The 12,041-nt window shown below is 42.8% G+C and overlaps 1 protein-coding gene across 3 annotated transcripts in view; it reads left to right on the top strand.

Annotated features, from left to right (window-relative positions):
• Nucleotides 1-12,041, top strand: part of Slco5a1 (solute carrier organic anion transporter family member 5A1) — a 149,628-nt gene that overhangs the window by 118,487 nt on the left and 19,100 nt on the right. The gene's annotated exons all lie outside the window — the stretch shown is intronic.

The raw sequence follows: 12,041 nt of genomic DNA, 5'->3' as shown, positions 1-12,041 counted from the left end.
CTGGGGGAAAATGATTTCCTTTCCCCAGCAGGTAGCAATTGCAAGTAGCTTCTTGGTTTGGGATGGACCTTTGTGTCCACTTCCTCTTCTCGGTGCTGGGATTTTGTCTGTTTTGTGCCTGCTGTAACGGTTTCTGTGAGTTCATAAGTTTGTAATCCCTGTTGTGTTGGAAGAGTGCTATTTATTTAGAGTAATCCATCAACTTCTGGATCTTAAAAATCTCTCTGCCTCCTCTTCCACGTAGCCTTCCCTTCCCTCCTCTTCCATGAGCCTTGAGGGGAGCGTTTGAGGAAGACATCTCATTTAGGATTGAGTGCTTCCAAATTTCCCGCTCTCTGCACACTGTCCAGTTGTGAGTCTCTGTGTTAGCTCTCATCTACTGCAAGAAGGAGCTTCTCTGCTGAGGGTTGAGCAATACCCTTATCTATGGGTATAGCAGTATGTCATTTTATTTGGAGTCATTTTATTGCTATTTTCCTTTAGCAGAACAATAGTAGTTAGTTTTCCCTTAGGCCCATGGCCTATCTAGTGTCAGGTTCTTGGGCACTTGAGTGGTGTCGGGAATGGGTTCCCTCTCATGGAGTAGGCCTTACAGCTCAACTTTAAAGAGGTCCCTCCCATGACACTGATGTCACCACTGCACCTGTGCAGGCAGATGGCTGCTTTAGGTCACTACTGATGGTTACTTTTCATCTCTGGTAACATGCAGAGTAACTTCCAGCACCGTGAGTGCTAGTCAGTAGGGGTGAACTGGTACTCGGGCACCAGCTAGATCTCTCCATGTTCAATACATAAGTAAGTGGTGTCTTTAGCAAAGGGATTGCTTACCATCAGATTGTGGAGAACGACCAATAGCCTTGACAAGAGCCTGTGATGTTTGGGGGAGGATGTCTATGGGACTTGTTTGGCCAATGACTCAACAAGGTGCAACTGTGTAACTGGAGGTTTTATTAGATGGCATAAAGTGTTTGGTTGGGGCATTGTCTTCCCCATTGTATGGTGATTCATTTAAATTCTTTCATATATGTATAGATTTTAGGAAGCTTCTACAATAGGAGCTTCTGATGTTCTTTTCAGCAGGCCTTTAGTGTTAGTTGTGCCTCCTCATATTTCCTCTTTTAGTTGTCCTTCCACCCCCCTTGTGGTGGTTTGAAAGGAAATGACCCCCATAGGCCCATAGAGAGTGGCACTATTAGGAGGTGTGGCCTTGTTGGAGGAGGTGTGTCACTGCAGGTGCGCTTTGAGGTTTTAGATGCTCGAGCTAGGCCCGGTGTGTTTCGTTCTCTTCTTGCTGCCTGTGGATCCAGATGTAGAACTCTCAGCTCCTTCTCCAACACCGTGTCTGCCTGCATGCCACCATGTTTCCCATCATGATGACAGTGGACTAAACCTCTGAACTGTAAGCCAGCCCCAATTAAATGTTTTCCTTTATAAGAGTTGCCATGGTCATGGTGTCTCTTCATAGCAACAGAAACCCTAAGACACCATTCATCATTTAATCCTCCTAATGTTAGTTTCTTCTTTATCTTTTTATAATCTATATTCTATTTCCTTCTCTCTCTCTCTCTCTCTCTCTCTCTCTCTCTCTCTCTCTCTCTCCTTCTCTTCTTCTTCCTTCCTCCCTCACCACCCCCTGCTTCTTTTTCTTCTTGAGACAAGGTCTCACTATGTAGCCCTGGCTGGCCTGAAACTCATATGTAAATGAGGCTGGCCTCAAATTCACAGAGACTCTCTCTCTGCTTCTGCCTCCCAAGTACTGGATTCTAGATATGTGTAACCACACTTGATTAATATTTTCATTTGGTTTTATGTATCCTTCCAAAATTTCTTTATATATAACACTAAAAACATGTGCTTTTTTGTTTGTTTGTTTGTTTTTACTGTTTTATACTTAAAACATTGCATTTGACAATTGATTTTCTGAGCTTTGTTTTTATGTGCCAATCTGTACTGTTAGTACAAATACGAAGCATAGTCAGCTCTCACCCTGGAGCATGCCAAGCCTTCTTCTGTGTCTCTTACATACACTGCTAATTCAGGAGAACTCACAATACTGTCAGGCAGGTACTATCATTCTTCTGTGTCTCTTACATACACTGCTAATTCAGGAGAACTCACAATACTGTCAGGCAGGTACTATCATTCTTCTGTGTCTCTTACATACACTGCTAATTCAGGAGAACTCACAATACTGTCAGGCAGGTACTATCATTCTTCTGTGTCTCTTACATACACTACTAATTCAGGAGAACTCACAATACTGTCAGGCAGGTACTATCATCCTGAATTTACAGGTGACAAAGCTGAAATGCAGACCAAACTGATCCTTTCTTCCGTTTTTGGCCATGTCACTTCCTCGCCAAGACGTCTCTCTCTTCACTTTGGTCACATGACTCCTTCTCTATCAAAGACTATTGGGGTCCAGTCTCTTGATAGCCTTCTCCAGAGTTCTTGAAGAGATGCTACCAGTGGCGGATTGATTAATCTGAGAGATACTTGAATAAATCTATATACACGAAACTCTCTAGTCCATTCACTTTGTTCTTCTGAGTCAGTTCTCTCTCTCCACAGCTTCTATTCTGCTCTCGTGCCTAGCTCCTTTCTTGCCTGATTTCTCTCTATATTTTTCTCCTGCTCCCTCTAAGTGCTATCTTAATTCTCTCATCTTAGTTCTGCCCTATCTAGGTTCTCATCCATCTAATTCTTTCCCATCTTAGCTCCTCTCCCATCTCCTTCTCTCTCATCTTGTTCTTCCCCACCTGGCTCTTCCTCATCTCCCATCTCATTCTTCTAGTTTCCTCTTCTAGTCCTCCAATCTAGTTCCCCTCCAGTCTCTGAGGTTCACAGTTATATACCCACACAATAGCAATGCTCTGGCTAAGGAAAGGTCACCAGGCTGCAATTCCCTCAAGGTCAAAAGGAGGGGCAATAAGATCCACACAAAAGAGCAGTAATTGCCAGCCATCATCTGCAACCCAAAAGGGAAGTGACTAATGGGGAAATGAATCAACTAAGGGCTAAATTTGGTTAATATCTTAGCAAAGGGGATTTTATGTGCTCAAACTATATTCTTAGAAGTGGTTAGTTGAAATGTTAAGAATCTATAAGTCACTAAGCCATGGGTGAAAATAAAACTACCTTCTTTTTCCCTTTGGCCCCTTATCTGTCCAAGCTATCTCTGCTGTCATTTTCTGGCAGGGCGGGGGAAGTGTAGCTAGGCAACCTGTGTCCCAGCTTGATGTACCTGTAAGCAAAAACCCTTTAGTTCTGAGTTAATTGTTAAGGGTAGATCTGAAACTAGAGATAAGATTTGGAAAGGGGAAGGTTAAGCTTAATTAGCACATCCGCCAGGCCTTCTCAAACAGAGAGTCTAGATGCCTAAGTCTGTTCTTAGAAAGTCTCGGAGTATCTCAGATAAGATACTTTCATCTGGAGAAGGTCCTGGCCAGAAGTTGCTAATGACAATAGTTACAGAAAGGCCTGAAATTAGGGATCTTGACTGTGTCTGTTGTTAGCACAGTTGGAGAAAGTTATACAAATACTTTAATTGTATAGGGGAAATTGTGTCCAGTGAATGATCAAACATACTGTTCTTAGGAATGGAAAAGCAACAATAGCACATGAGAAATTCATAGCAGGAAACGGCTAATATTCAAAAGCCAACATCACCAAGACCCCTTAAGCCCTGGCTTTATCCTTTGGAAGGGCCCTTGGCTTCTTCCTGGTATAGCTTTGTCATAGCCAGCCGAATTCCTGCTTCACACTTCTATGCCCCACAGCACTCCTCATTTCCCAATAGCATTCAGCAATCTAAAACCATCTTGTTTGATTAGTTCCCTTGTACCTACCTTCTTGTTCTAAGTCCTCGAGACGAGCTCTGTTGTTTTCTATATAATAGTGTGTCTCTCATATTTAAAACAATGCATGATGTTTTGTTGCATGTATGTATGTATGTATGTGTGTATGTATGTATGTATGTGTAGATGAGTGGATGGATGAGTGGATGGATGTGTTGATGGGGGGTGTATGGTGGGTGAGTGGATTGATGTGGATTAGATGGTAAGGGGATGGCTGGCTGCTTATCTCCAAATCATTTTGTTCATTCATTATGCTGCCCACTTAATGAACCCTTTTAGTTAAACATGTCTCCCCCCCACACCAAACTTAAAGAAAATTTCTCCTACTATACATTTATCCATTTTGACTTTGTCTTAGTCACTTTTCTATTGCTGTGAAGAGATAACATGACCAAGGCAACTATTATTGTAAGATAAAGCATTTAATTGGGGCTTGCTTACAGTTTCAGAGGTTTAGTCCATTATTATTGTGGCAGGAAACCTGGTGACATGCAGGCAGGTGCTGGAGCAGAGCTGAGAACTATATCCTGATTCATAGGCAGGGAGAGACTCTGGGCTTGGCATGGGCTCTTGAAACCTCAAAGCCTACCCTCAGTGACACACTTCCTCCAACCAAACCATGCCATTAATCCTTGTAATTCTTTCAAATGGTTCTGCTTCCTGGTGACTAAGCATTCATGTATATGAGCTTATGGGGGCCTTTATTATTCAAACTACCACATTCCACTCCATGGCCCCCACAGGCTTGTAGCCATATCATAATTCAAACATGCATTCAGTCTAACATAAAAAGTCTCCATGGTCTATCACAGCCTCAACATGGTTTAAAAATCCAGAGTTCAAAGTCTCTTCTGAGATTCATGCAATCTCTTAACTGTAATCCCTTGTAAGGTCAAAATGAAAAAGCAGAACACATACTTCCAACATATAATGGCACAGGATATACATTATCATTTCAAAAGGAAGGAAAAGAAGCAAAATGAGAAAATATTGGACCAAAGCAAGCCAAAACCCAGCAGGGAAAGCTCCAAATCCTACATCTCCATGTCTGAGGTCAAAGCATCCTTCAGATTTCCAACTCCATGCAGCTTTGTTGACTGCAATGTATTTTTCTCTCTTGGGCTGGTTCCACACCCACTTCGCAGCTATCACACAACTCTGACATCTCCAACCTCTTGGGACCTTCAACACAATCCAGGCTTCACCTTCACAGCTTCGTGCAATGGCCTCTCTGGGCCTCCATGCAGGACACCCCTGACACATCCCTGGCCTCAGCAGGTTTGCTTAGCCATGAAGGGAGATTCCACAACCCCTTTCTTGTATCCTTGACTCTAAAGCCAGAACCACGTGGCTGAAGCTGTCAAGTTATGCTGCTCAATGGAGCTGGAATTTGGCCTCATCGTTCAATTACATTTGCATCAGTTTTCTGTTATTGATGGTTTTATTCACCACTTAAGCATTTCTTTAATTCCTTTTCACAAATTGGAAGCTTAGATGGGTAGGGTTTTGCTCTAAAGTCACCACTCCATTTATTCCATTTAATATCGGGCTTTTCTTTAAACTTTTTATCTCCTTGAACACTGGAACGTCTGTCTTCCACATTACATTTCCTGGTACTCCTTTGCTTCTCAAACTGTGTATTTTCCTTGCTAAACTTGTTCCTTTTTGTTATAGATCTGCATAAAAGTGACCACTAATAACCACAAGACAGAGTCAATACTAGGCTCTCTAGAAATCTCCTTTGCCAATGCCATTAATCTAAAACTCCCCAATTTAGCTTCAGACAGATTTGGGGGGGGTATGTGGGGAGAACAAGGGCAAAAAGCAGCCACATTTTTCTTCAAACTATCACAAGAGCAGCAGTCTCTAGGCCATTTACTAATATTTCCCCCTCTTCAGCCAGGCCGTTATCATCTACATGACTCTCAGCACCACTGTCTTTTATGTTCCTACTGGGATGGCACAGAAAACCCTGCTTAAAATGTTCAACTGCTTTTCTAGTCCAAAGGCTTCCATTTTCCTACAATAAATAATATGATGAAGCCTGTCACAGCCATATCTCACTCCCCGGTACCAACTTCTATCTTTTATTTGGTTTTGTTTTTTTGAGACAGGGTTTCCCTGTATAGTTTTGGTGCCTGTCCTGGATCTTGCTCTGTAGTCAAGGCTGGCCTTGAACTCACAGAGATCCGCCTGGCTCTGCCTCCTGAGTGCTGGGTTTAAAGGCGTGCGCCACCGCCACCCAGCTCTACCAACTTCTATCTTAGTCACTGTTCTATTGCTGTGAAGAGACACTACTTTTAAGCAACTAGTATAAGAGAAAACTCTTAATTGGGGGATTACTTACAGTTTCAGAGTTTTAGCACTTTATTATGGTGGCGGCATGCAGGCAGACATTGGAGCAGTAGCTGAGAACTACATCCCGATCCATAGACAAACAGAGAGAGACTTGGGGCTTGGCATGGGCTTTAAAAACTTCAGAGCCAAAGACCACCCCCAGAGCCACATTTTCTCCAATGAGACCACACCTCTTAGTCCTTCTAATCCTTTCAAATAGTGCAGATCTCCAGTGACTAAACATTCAAATGAATGAGCCTAAGGGTGGTGGTCTTACTCAAACCTCCTCAGGCTCCTTATTTCTCCTGTGATTCCTTAAGACAGTTGTTATTCTTCAGGTGGAACGTCCAAACTGGTTTTCTGTGAGTTAACTTATCATGTCATATTTCATAAGTTTGTATGTTTTACTCTTTTCCAAAAGCCTTGTTTTCTATTCCTCATATAATTTTTTTTAAAAAAAATTTGAGGATAACTTTTTTAAAATTTATTTTTATTTCATGTGCTTTGATGTTTTGCCTGCATATATGTCTGTGTGAGGGTATTGGGTTCCTGGAAGTGGAGTTATAGGCAGTGGTGAGCTACCTTGTGGATTCTGGGAATTGAACCCAGGTCCTCTGGAAGAGCAGTCAGTGTTTTTACCTACTGAGCCATCTCTCCAGCCCCAAGGGTAACTTTTTTCTTACTGAAGTTTGATTGCCCCTTTCTTGGCATCCTGGTGTTTTAGAAAGTAAGGTCTTCTTAGTCTCTTTCTTCACTGTGGTGCCTCACATGTTTTCATTTGGTTTTAAAGGCTGCCCCACCCCTGCCCGTTTACTTACAATGAGCTTTCCAGACTGACTGCACTCAGGCTGACATCGCTCAGAGTGTGTCTGTTTCCTCTGCCAGCCTCAATGCAAGAAAGAAAGGGTCAGTCCGAGTGGCCAACATCTAGAAGTTTAGTTTCTTGAATTTCTTACCGTTTTCTCCAGAGAAAAGCTTTCTGATGATTTTCTGGGCTCGGAATTGGAGCTGGTGGTAAGAATCCAGATGAGAGTCCATTCATGGCTTATCTCCCTGGCTAGGGGCCGCATTGTGTTCCTCTCTGCAGATCATTTGTGCTCCCAGCATGTCTGATGACTTTGAACTTAGAGTCTTGCAAAAATTCCTTTAGATCAAGAGCCAGCCTGTCTGAAGGGATTTCTGCAAGACCCCCGGCTCTAAGTCCAGCGAACCCACAGCTGTCCGCTTGCGATCGTCCTGAAGCTGGTGTCGCTCTTTCTGAGGCTTCAACACCCTGTGGCTCTACTCCTTTCAACTCTAGTCCGCTTTTGTTTTAAATGTATTTTCAGAAGGTCTGGAAGCCAGACTCTGTATCTTACCTGCTTGGGAACTAACAGTCCCTCAAGTCTTCTAAAGCCCTTGCCTAATACCACCCTGCCCTGCCAACCCCGAATCAACTGCCTCTAGTCCCCTAGCATCACCAGGGGGAATTACGTAATTGCGCTGATTGGCTCCATAACAAATTTATGAGTTCCAGCCTTAGCAGGCCCTCATCTTTGCTGAACAATCCATTTTCTTAGTCCCTGTCAGTTTCTTTCTCCAAACTCCTAATGGTGCTTCCTTTTTAATCCCTTTCCTCAAGTCTTCTTTATCTCTGTTTTGTTTTTCTTGGTGGGCAACCAGCTCCATGTTAGTGAGGAAATGAGGTTTCTACCCCACTTTCCACACAAGCTGACGTATCTAAAACAGCATTATTTTCAAAGTCAGTAATAGCTTCAGTGTTGTCTGTCTGTGCGACATCCCCACCAACACACAGACACACACACACACAGACAGACAGACAGACAGACAGACACACACACACACACACGATCCAATATTGTTGGATCTTTGCTTCCTCCTGAGGAAAATTGATGAATATGCCAATCTCAGCCTGTTGAAAAATTAAAATAACGCAGAAGGGAGAAAGTGAGAGGTCACCTCCATTCCCATTCCCAGCCTCCAGTTTAGAGCATTCAGCTATAGTTAAACAAAGGCTCATTTGGAAAGCAAGTCCATTTACTCTTCTGGAAGGCAAGTGGACACCAGGTCTCTGCCTGTGCACAGGAATGCTACCCTGTGTTGCTGAATCTAGCAAGAACTCCACATAAATACGCATTTAGTTTTCTCAGTCCATGGTTTTTGTACCCCTCATCTGACTGTGATCATTCAAGAACGATCGTCCCATTCAGGAGCTTTGGGCATTACAGAGGAACTCAGATATCCCAGCATTTTACATAATGATTTCAGTGACATTTGTGAATTAGCGAAAGAGACCCTCAGTTTTCATGGAGAATTTCGGGGCTTTCCAGCTGTTTCTGGGAAGATACTCCGAGAACGGACGAGAGTGCACAGTTTTGAGTGACAGGGCCTCTTTGGCATGCCGCTTACCGAATGTAGGGAAAGTGAGAGCCTTATTGACTTCGGTGGTTTTCTTCCTCTGTGTACAACCCACTCAATGGTGTGTGGTTGGCTACCTTAGTAACTTTAGTTTTTTTATCTGTTATTTAGACTTACACATCTTTCTCTTTTTAAAACATTTTTATTTATTTATTTTACATCCTGGACCACAGTCTCCCTCTCTCCACTCTTCCTATTCCCTCCCCCCTCCCCTCTGCCCTTCCCTCAATCCACTCCTCCTCTGTTTCTGTTCATTAAGGGCCTCGCATGGCACATTGTTCTCTTTTAAAGATGGGGTCTCTTTGTGTAGCCCTGGCTTGTCTGGAACGTGCTACGGAGACCAGGCTGACCTTGGACTCACAGAGATCCACTCACCTCTGCCTGCCCAGTGCTAGGATTAAAGGGGCCATGTGCCGTCGTGGCCCACCCACATTGTAAGTTTTATTCTATAAAGTAAGTAAAGAGATGAAGGAGAGGACACTTAAAATTTTAAGTGATGGGCTGAGGGTCTGGTCCAGTAGAGCATCCATTTAGTATGTCCGATAACCAGTGCCCCTCAAGTCCAGTGGTTAGATCTAACGTTCTAACCATAATAAAGTACAAGGAATATGTAAAGGGAACTTCAGATTTAAGAAGTTGATGTGCTTTCCCTATGAAAGATCCCAGGAACTTCAGCTGATAGCCTGATCTGTTCCCAGTTCAAGATCACGTTCCCTGCAGGTTAATTAAGTGATGTGTTTGGCTTTTTCCCTGTGGCTAGTGATGTGCATTCTTCACAGGTGTGTCTTAATCATCCTATGGTCCAAAGGGTTGGCATTTATTATGAGAATCATGGCTTAAGACTTTAGATAAAAACTCATTGCATAGTGAGACTGACCACCTTCCCCTACTCTACCTTCAAACAAGTTCTAAAAGTTGATTTAAATCTGACGGTGAGCTACATTTCCAACCAGTACTGTCTCTTGAGACATCACTCAGTAACTCCAGCTTTATTATCTTTCATCTCTCAGGTGTCATTTCTTTGAGCTTGCAGTCAAGCCTATTACATCATCTTCAAGTCTTCTTCTGATCTTATGACCTTAGTGGCTGCTGAAACTCTTTCCAATGGTGGTTTCTTGAGCCATCAAGTGTCCAAAAAGGGCAGGTTTCTGTTTGTGGCAGTAACTATTGGACAGGACAGCCACGTAACAGGGATATTTCAATCTCGGTTTGGCAGCTGCAACATCCAAAGTTCACAGTGTTTGTGAATTTGAAGCTGCAATTAAGTGCGGATCATTCTAATTTTAGTACTAGGATTTCTGGAAGCTGAGAGCCATTGGAAGCTGTGTTAGATCTTTCTTTAGGAAGCAGGCTCATGCTCAAAGAAGCACAACTGTGGACAGTTGCACAGAGCTGACCTGCTAGTATGGAGGTGTAGGGGGACACAGTGGAGATAAAACTGGACTGAAATCCATTCCTAGCTCCTACTGTCTGTGTTACATTCTCAGACTTTCATTTTTCTTGTATAAAAAGCAATAGTAAGTACAGTTCTCATCAAGAACAAATGAGTAACATATATAGATCTTTTGTTGTGGGATGTTCTCTATGCTGTGAATGTATTGCTATGATTGATTGATAATAAAACAGTGATGGGCCAGTAGCCAGGTAGGAAGTTTAGGAGGGACTAACAGTGAGGAGAATTGGGGGAACAGGAAGGCGAGTCAGAGAGACATGGTCAGCTACCATGAGGAGAAGCATGATGTAAGACACCAGTAAGCCACAAGTCACGTGGCAAGGTATAGATTTATGGAAATGGGTTAATTCAAGATATAAGAACAGATAGCAAGAAGCCTGCCATGGCCATATAGTTTATAAGTAATGTAAGCCTCAGTGTGTTTACTTGGGGGACGCCAGTGGGAGAGATTTGTCCCGACTGCTGGCAGGCCGGGACACAGGAAAACTCCAGCTACAATCTTTTATAACTTTCATGACTTATATAGATCTTTTACTGAAAGTACATGGAGAAAAGCAGAACTCTGCTAATGTTGATTTTAAATGATGAGATGACAGACGAGAATTTTCATCTAGCAGTTGTATAGCTTTAATAACCCCAAATGGATTTTATTATGAAGCCAAAAAATTTAAGTGGAACTGAAGGAAATATTCTGACTGAAGTTTTCTAGAGGACTAAGACAAATCAAAGAGATGAGGCAGTTAAGAGACACAGAGAAAGAGTGAGAAAGAGACAGAGAGTAGAGAGGCAGGGAAGAGAGAGGCTGAGACAGAGAGACAGGGAGACAGAGAGAGACAGGAGAGGAAGACAGAGACAGAACATTTTCCTTACTTTTTTACTGTGCTAATCAACCTCCTTTAATTCATGTGATTCTGAGTACAATATACTTGGATTCCTAACTTTATATTTTAATGGGGATAAACCTAAGGCAAAAGAAGGTTTAGGATCTCCTCTTTGAATTATAGACCGTGAGGTGCCTATTAGATAAGGAAGGCCTAGTGGTCTTCAGATCTTGAGGTAGGGCTGATGAGCTAGAGTGCTGGTGTGTGTGTGCTCTCTTGAGTCTAACAGCATCCTTACACATACACCTGTAATGGCCCTATGGCAGAGATTTGCTTTTAATTCATATTATACAATGATATGCTTTGTTGTTACATATTACTTTAAATAAATGATTGTTCCTTAGGCATTGATTGATAAAGATTAGCCAGTGTGGTTATTTTTATTTTATTTATGTTTATTTTGTTGTTGACTCTCTAGGGCTGCTTTTCTTAAGGACAGTCTTGGTATTTCAGGACAGATCATTATATCTCACATAGTTTCCTAGTATTTAAAGCTAGCAACATTGCAAGCCGGGCGGTGGTGGTGCACACCTTTAATCCCAGCACTCGGGAGGCAGAGGCAGGCGGATCTCTGTGAGTTCTAGGCCAGCCTGGGCTACCAAGTGAGTCCCAGGAAAGGCGCAAAGCTACACAGAGAAACCCTGTCTCGAAAAACCAAAAAAAAAAAAAAAAAAAAAAAGCTAGCAACATTGCTAGATAATCTTGGAGACCCCTTCCATTTTTCTAGCTCATGCTAGCAGTTTGGAGTTGTAAAATATTTGATATTAACGTCCTGTGCCTCACTTGAAGTTAATTTACATTGACTCACTGGGCACAGGGACCATTCACCTACTATTCAGTTCTTGAGAGGTGGATATAGGAGGATCAGGAGTTCAGGGTGTCATCCTCAGCAACATGGTGAGGTCAAGACCTGGGCTACATGAGACTCAGTCTCAAAAACAACAAAATGAGACCCTCCTCCATTGACTCATGAGTTAACAGGAGCATCTCATTTAGAAGGCTGTCTTGCCCGAGAAGGCAAGAAAGATGGTACCTGGTCCCTTTGTGCCAATAAGTGCAGTGGACCCTAAGTGGTCCTTGTGCATCTTCTGTTCC

This window comes from Peromyscus leucopus, chromosome 5 (assembly GCF_004664715.2).
Source record: "Peromyscus leucopus breed LL Stock chromosome 5, UCI_PerLeu_2.1, whole genome shotgun sequence".
In the NCBI taxonomy this organism is placed as follows: Eukaryota; Metazoa; Chordata; class Mammalia; order Rodentia; family Cricetidae; genus Peromyscus; species Peromyscus leucopus.
Note: the sequence above shows the minus strand (reverse complement) of the source record. Positions and strands in the feature narration are given on the sequence as shown.